Genomic DNA, 8,208 nt, shown 5'->3' on the forward strand with positions numbered 1-8,208 from the left:
GATAGGTAGGTAGATAGATGGATAGATAGATAGATAGATAGATAGATAGATAGATAGATAGATAGACAGGTAGACAAAGTCATTCCTCAACCAACCCACCCTTTTATCAGTCCTTTTGCTTTCCCATTTTCAGTTACTCTTGGTCAACCTTCCAGAGGTCCAACCTTGGCAGCTGCTTTCACTTTTACTTTTTTTTAATTTCATTTTTTTAGGTTTATTCATTTTTTGTTGGGAAGAGGCTACTGAACAGTGAGCTAAGGGGCAAGAACAAGGAGAGAGAGTACATATATATCCAATAAGCAAGTGTTTGCTTATAGTCATAGATTCAATCATCCTCCGTAAGTCTTATAACACATCTCCTGCTGATTTTATCCATGCCTATTTGTGGTTTACACCATATAACTTTTCCTCCCAGAATACAAGCCACTCAAGGGCAAGGACTCCTTTTACTTTTGCATTTGTATCCTCCATGACAAGCACAGCATCAGGTACTTAATAGGCTTAGTAGAGGTTCATTGAATGCTATTGATTAATAGCATTCTAAGAAAGACAGGAAAAGTAAGATGTGGTTATGTGGCTCATATGGAAACTGAGAATTCTTATCTCTACTCCCACTTTTACAGATGAACTGGGTCTCAGAAAAAGGCTACATGTCTCCCTCAGGATTTTAGAAGTACCCCAGAAAGGGGTGGAGGGGGGCTCTTTCTTTTGTGGTATATACCCCCTAGGCAACTAGTACCTCCATTATCATTTAATCAATAAGCATCAATTAGCTTCTACAATGGAATAATTACTAAGAAAATAAAACAAGAACAGAAGTACAGATATTTCTTCTGAATACCCAGAGGCACACTCTCTACATATCCTCTTGGTTGCTAGGGAGAATGGGTTCAATCCTAAATCAGTTTCTACATAGTAATTATTGTCCTTGAGTCTTATCTGATTTTTTTTATCCTATTTGGGATTCTCTTGGTAAAAATACAGAGTGGCTTACTATTTCCTTCTCCAGCGCATTCTATAGATAAGGAACCTAAGGCCAACATAGATATATATACATATATGTCAATATATCTATATCTACATGTGGGAAGAGTGCATATAAATAATACATGTATGCATGTGTATGAATACATATAGCACATTATATAAGGTTATATGTGATATACAGTAATACATATTATATATAAAAGCAAAATTCTATTATATAAAAATATAAAATAGCATTTTGCATACCTTAAATCACTATAAAAATACAGGACTCTAAATTAGCAGGATGCTCTTTTTTTTTTTTAAACCCTTACCTTCTGTCTTAGAATCAATACTGTGTATTGGTTTCAAGGCAGAAGAGCTGTAAGGGCTAGGCAATGGGGGTTAAGTGACTTGCCCAGTGTCACACAGCTGGAAAGTGTCTGAGGCTAGATTTGAACTAGTTAGGACCTCCCATCTCTAGGCCTGACTCTCAATCCACTGAGACATTCAGCTGCCCCCCTTGAGCATATCAGGGGATATGTTCTAAGACATAGGAGATGATTGAATCTGTGGGTATAAGCAAACACCTGCTTATTGTATGTACATGTATATGTAAATTATTATACATGCCTATGTATATATATTCATGAACACATTTGTATATGTATGTATAAACACATAAATTTCATTTGATCTTCACAACAATCACATAAGGTAGGTGCTTTTATTCCCATTTTGCAAATAAGAAAACTGAGGCAGAAAGAAGTTAAATTACTTGATTAGGGGTACACAGTAAGTATAAATAGCAGAAGTGGGATTTGAACTCAGGTCTTCCTAATTCTAGTCCAAGTCCATTATATTGACAGCCCTTTTTAAATACTTTGCTTAGGCTGTGACTAATTAAAGGGCCCAGATAGATCTGGGACATAAGAAGCAAGTAAGTGCATGTATCTAACTAGGAAACAGAGTAGAGGGAGTGGTAAATTCTAAAATGGACTGGTTTCCTACAAATTGGCCAGTTGTGATTTCTGTCAGAAAAAGCCAGGGTGCATCAGAAATCAAGGGATTCATCAAACTGTTCATAAGTCCAATTTATTTATTTAGTCCAATTTAGATGAGTTTGTGTTGCCACAATAAGTTTGACAATTATGACTACTCCTAGAGTTATTCCCCTTCATGTGATCGGGAACTTCTAGCAACATTATCTTCAAGAAAAAGCAGTGGAGTTTTGACACTGATGAAACAACTTCACCTTCATGTCCCAACATTCTGCAACAACACACTCCAATTCTGATTCTTCCTGCAACATATACAAAATAGAAATAATTTCACTTTCAAAAAAAATTATTTCTCTCCCAAACTCCCTATTTCCTATGAAGATCCACACCAGCCAACCAGGTTTACAATATATCAGTATCATTCTCGACTCTTTATTGACTATCACCCTAAATATTGACTCATTTACCAAACATTATCACTTCTACCTTAACAATATCTTTTGTGTCCATCCAATTTTCTCCACTCCCTCATCCACTGTCCCAGTTCAAGTTCCTATCACCTCTCACCTGGAATATAGCAATATGCTGCTAATTGTTTTCTTTGTCTCAAGTCTCTTCTCACACAATCCATCTTCCACATAGCTCCCAACATAATCTATCCAGAGCACATCTTTTCACATCATTCCCTTATTCAAAAAACTCTAGTTTAGTGGTTGCCTCTCACCTCTAGGATCAAATGTATTGGAAGTTCTTTATAACCTGGTGTCATTCCATTTTTCTGGCCTTATTACATAATATTCTCCTCTACTGACTCTATAACACATCCCATTTGACCTTACTGTCCTTCCTAAATGACAATAAACTCTCCTCTCCATTCCTTTTCACTAAATGTGTGCAATCCCTTGAATGAACTCTCATCGCTTTCACCTTTAGAATGACTTTGTTGTTTAATCATTTCAGTAATGTCTAACTAACTCTTCATGACTCCATTTGGGGTTTTCTTAGCTAGGATACCAGAGTGGGTTTGCCATTTCCTTTTCCAAATGATTTGACAGATGAGGAACTGAGGCAAACTGGACTAAGTGACTTTCCCACAGTCACACAGCTAGTAAATGCCTGAGGCTGGATTTGAACTCAAGAAGATGAGTCTTCCTGATTCCAAGTCCAGTGCCCTATCCATTGCACCACTTAGCTGCCCTTAGAATCACTAATTTCCTTAAGAAACAGCTTAAGCACTAACTTCTCCATGAAACCTCCCTGGATCTTCCTCAGGGTAATCTCCTCCCCTCCCACCATTCCTTATATATCTTATGTAGGTATTCTTTATATACAGAGAAGTAGTTTGGAAGATTGGTTTACTCTCTCCTCTGACACTTAGTGGCTATGTAAACCTGGGCAAACCCCTTAATTATAGTACTCCAGGCAAGGCTCTAAGACAGTGATTCCCAAAGTGGGCTCTACCACCCCCTGGTGGGTGCTGCAGCGATCTAGGAAAATGGTGATGGCCACGGGTGCATTTATCTTTCCTATTAATTGATATTAAAATTTTTAAAAATTAATTTTCAGGGGGGCTAAGTAACATTTTTTTCTAGAAAGGGGCGGTAGGCCAAAAAAGTTTGGGAACCATTTGATCTAAGACTTGAAGATATAGCAGTGGTGTCAACCTGCAATGTTAGAAGGAGCTTCCTTGCTAGGGAGGTCTCTATACCAACGAAATCTCAAGTTCAGTCCTTGTCCCACTCCTATCTGTAAATATTCATATATGTACATGTTTTCTCCCTACACTAGAATAGAAGCTTCTAGAGGGTTGGGGATATTTATTTCACTTTTGTCTTTGTATCTCCAGTAACTAACATAATCCTTGGTACACAGAAGGCATTTAATGAATGCATCTGACTGATTCTCTTGAAGCATCAGAAAAGGCATCACACTAGATTATTCCAGATACTTCCCAACAAGAAAGGGAAAGAGAACAAGCATTTATGGAATGCTGATGGTGTACCAGATACTATACTAAATGCTTTACAAGTACTCTCTCATTTCATCCTCATAACAGCCCTGTACGGTAGGTGCTATTATCCCCATTTTACAGATGAGGAAGCAGAAGTAAATGGACCTAAGTGACTTGACAAGAGTCACACAGTTGCTTTTTTTTCTTAATCTCTTGATTCTATTTAATTTCTTCCCAGATGTATCAAAAGAAGCAAATATAGGAGAGAACAGTTCAAGCCATTTGCAATAATGGGTATATGTACAATGTTTTGAGATTTATTGAATATTTTTTTATTTTTTCTCCTGAGGAGAAGGAAAGAAGTATCTTTTAATTAAAATGTACTTTCATCTCTAATACATCTGAGACCTTGGGCTTAATCTGCAGGACAAAACTGAAATCATAAGTCCAATGACTCACAAGTAAATAGCTGTGAATGCAGAGGTCATTTTACCCTGAAGTCTACAGGTCACCTAGGAACTGGCCAGTTCAGAATCTTCCATTAAACCTGCTGGAACTGGCCATCACACAATTATAGGTGTCTATATTCAGATTTGAACTCAGGTCTTCCTGACCATAGGCCTAGCACTCTATCGACTGTGCTGCCCAGCTACACAAACCAATGTAAAAGACATGTCCAAGTAAAATTATAAAAAGAGACTTTTACTTGTAAAAGAGACTGTTTGTTATTTGTGATATTGTCAGCCTTGCCTTTAGAGAAATGCAAACTTATTTGGGCATTTACCTCTTAAATTATGCCATTTTCTTAACATAAAAACTTTAATAGCTCCCTATTGTCCATAGAGTACTCTAAGTGTTTTACTTGGCATTCAAAGTCCCAACATAATCTATAAAGTTCCATTGTTCATTAATGAACGTCATCCTTTAAATCAGTGATGGGCAAACTTTTTAAAGAGGGGGCCAAAGGAAAGGAAATGATCATCTTTCAGTCTGTTTCTAAGGCAGCTCTTTTGAAGTTTCATTGTACTGTATCCTACTCATTGTATTCATCAGATTAGGAATAATGTCAGGCAGCCGAATAGAACATTTCAGGGAGCTGCATCTGGTCCACCATAGTTTGCCCATCACTTCTTTAAACACATCCTATAAAGTCATTTTTAGCAATAAATTCTACGACTTTATGATATTCCATTTTGCCTTTTACTTATGCCTACCTGGAATTCCTTCCTCTCAATACTCTCTTTTAAAAGCTCACATCAGAGCTCAGCACCTCCCTCAATACTCCAACCACAGTACTCTCTCCTATTTCAGCATTTTGGTAGTACTCATTGGACTCTTAGCCAGATAAAAATGGATGGCTGTCTTTCTGCCTGTACCTGAATTATGTTTCCAACTAAACTATAATCTTCTTGGTGGAAAGAATTTTTCTATGCTTCCATATCACTCATCATAAGGTATTGTGCACAGATTGCATAAAAATCATAATTTGTTGACTAACATTGTTCCCCTTTTGCTCTCATCTGACTAGATCTTTTCTGTGACTCACCCTGAATTTCCTTCCCCAAAAGAAGTTTTTTAAATAAAGAATTTGAGACAAAAGTATAATAAGTGAGTGCATTTAGTGAGGGGGTTTCCAATCTGCTATTTGGGTTTTGTTTGTTTGTTTGTTTGTTTGTCGTTTTTGCTATATTAAGAATTCGTTTTCACCTGATATGCCTTTACAGGCCAAACTAATCTGCTTCCCTCCTACTCTCTCACTGTGTTGTGGCTGTGAACTATGGAAAATGAATTGGTAACATTTCAATCAAGGACAAAAACAACACCATTTAGCCTGTGATTATAAATTCCATCCCTGGTAAAATGTATAAAACTATTAGACTTTCAAAAGCTAGGAGTCATTGCCTCCAGCAAAAAAACGATTTTTTTACCTTGTTAATGAAATCCTCAATGAGTTCTAAGGTCCTTAAATTGGCCACAATGCCAATATTTAAAGTAACAAAATGTTGGAAAGAAATAAATATCAAGGCATCAGCCATGGGAGGAACCATAGTATAATAAATGCATGAAGAACTTGGAATAACATTTCTATCCTTCATACAAGAATTTAAGGGTCAAATATATACATATATTTTGTGAATCCTGGGATCTTTTTTCTACCTATTTCCCTTTCCTGATTGAATAAAAGGAAATATAAAGATGTCTGTCTTTGCTTGAAGGTAGAGATGAAGGTAAATGAAATTTGTATTTGAGAGAAACTAGCAAGGTTATAAGAAAGCAAGGACTTGAATATGGCAGCAGCAAATGAGAGACCTTGGTTTACCTTCTTATTACATGCCTTTTGATACCCAGTGACTTCCATCTGAAAATGGGCACAGAGTGGTTTGGCAAAAATAGCTGAAAAATATAGTTCAGGCTCAGCAAATGAAAGAAAGTCAAAGGACTACAGATTACTCCCAAGCCACATACTTATATGTCATGAATACATTCTCTCAGAGGAAATTTGTACAATAACAGATATGGTGTGTAACAAACATGACCAAAAAAATAAATCTGAATATGTCTTAAAATACTATTTTACTAATGTGGGAATCATAGCAGAATGAGCTGTAGCTACCCATACACAGTCAGACCATCAAATAGTTTGAGCAAAGGTTGAAATAAAAATTAGAATGGGTAAAGATGAAAAATCAAGACAGAATAATAGTAAAAGTCTTGATCTGATCTAGCCAAACAAACCACGTATGCAAAAGGGAGAAAAAAATGAAAATGACATGAACATTGTCACATTTATTGCAGAAAGTTAACCAATGCAAATAAATCATGACTTAGAGGCTCCCTATCTCAAAAACAAACAAACAAACCCAGGATCTACTTTTAGCCAAAAAAATAATAATAATAATTATGTCATTACCAATTAGATAGCTGGTCACCAAGGACAAACAGGTTTAGGACATAACAGGTTTAGAACTTACCATCGAAGAAGACTTTGGAAGTTTATAAGTAATGTTTTCATAGCTATAGGTATAATATATATTCCTATGTGTAGGAATATATCTACATATATTCCACATATAAAAGTGAAATTTCTGAAGATAGGACAAAAATTACTGATGTTCCAAAGCAAGAAGAATGAAGTATCCCATCATTTATTGGGAGTTTTAATTAATTTTTTAGGGGAAAGACAGGATATAAATATATGGAAGAAAAGAGAGAAGCACCAAGATAGATATCTGTTGTGGGAAGGATAAGGTGAGACAGGAAAGGAATTCAACTCAGCCTACCATCCTGTTATTTTCCTTATTAACACATTAGACTTTCGTTGCTTTGATACTGCAAAAGGATTGTGAATGCTCTCAATGCCCCCTAAATTTGACATCCTCAAAATTCAGTTCTCTAAGAAAAAGGTCCAATTATCCTGTCCTGATTAAAGCTTTAAGTATCAACTTTTAAAGCAGCTAAAATAACAAAAGTAGAAAAAATTTCTGAAAAAAAAAAAAAAAAAACCTCAGCATGCAACCCAAATGAGCCACATCATCCTAAGAGCATTTATAGATTAAACTGGCAGGAGGTCAGCAAAGAGACACAAAATGGAGCAAATTTTTCATCATTTCTCTAATGATCTATTTCCATCATCAGTGACAGAGGACTCTAATGCCCCAGTCCCCAAAATGCTCTATGAATAACAAGAAATGGCACCTTGAAAGATATAGTTGGGGAGAGTGGCTGGACCAGATCAAATACGAGTCAAGGAAATTCATGCAAGAAAAACTTAGAAGCATTGAAAGGCTGTTTAAAAATACATATCAGATTGATAAGATACCAAAAGAATGTTTTTCTTTTTAAATCATAGGTGATATTAATATTCTAAGAAAAGGCAATCAAGAGAAAATCAAAAACTACACACCTATATGTCTATTTTTTCCATCATTATGAAAGCTTTAGAAGAATATCTATATACACATTGAGGGCATGAAATGAAATCAGGATGAAATGAAATTAAAATATTAAGAAAAAAATGGGTTTTCACAGATGTTTTATCTGTATAATCACAAGATTGATTGAGACATTTGGTGTTGAATCATTTAGTCATGTCTGACTCTTCATGACCCTATTGGGGTTTTCTTGGCAAAGATAATGGAGTAGTGTGCCATTTCCCCCTCCAGCTCATTATAAATATGAGGAACTATGGCAAACAGGGCTAAGTGATTTGTCTAAGGTCACGCAGCTAGTAAGTGTCTGAGGTTGAATTTGAACTCATTAAGATGAGTCTTCCTGATTTGAAGTCCAGTA

The sequence above is a fragment of the Gracilinanus agilis genome, chromosome 2, assembly GCF_016433145.1.
Source record: "Gracilinanus agilis isolate LMUSP501 chromosome 2, AgileGrace, whole genome shotgun sequence".
Classification (NCBI taxonomy): domain Eukaryota; kingdom Metazoa; phylum Chordata; class Mammalia; order Didelphimorphia; family Didelphidae; genus Gracilinanus; species Gracilinanus agilis.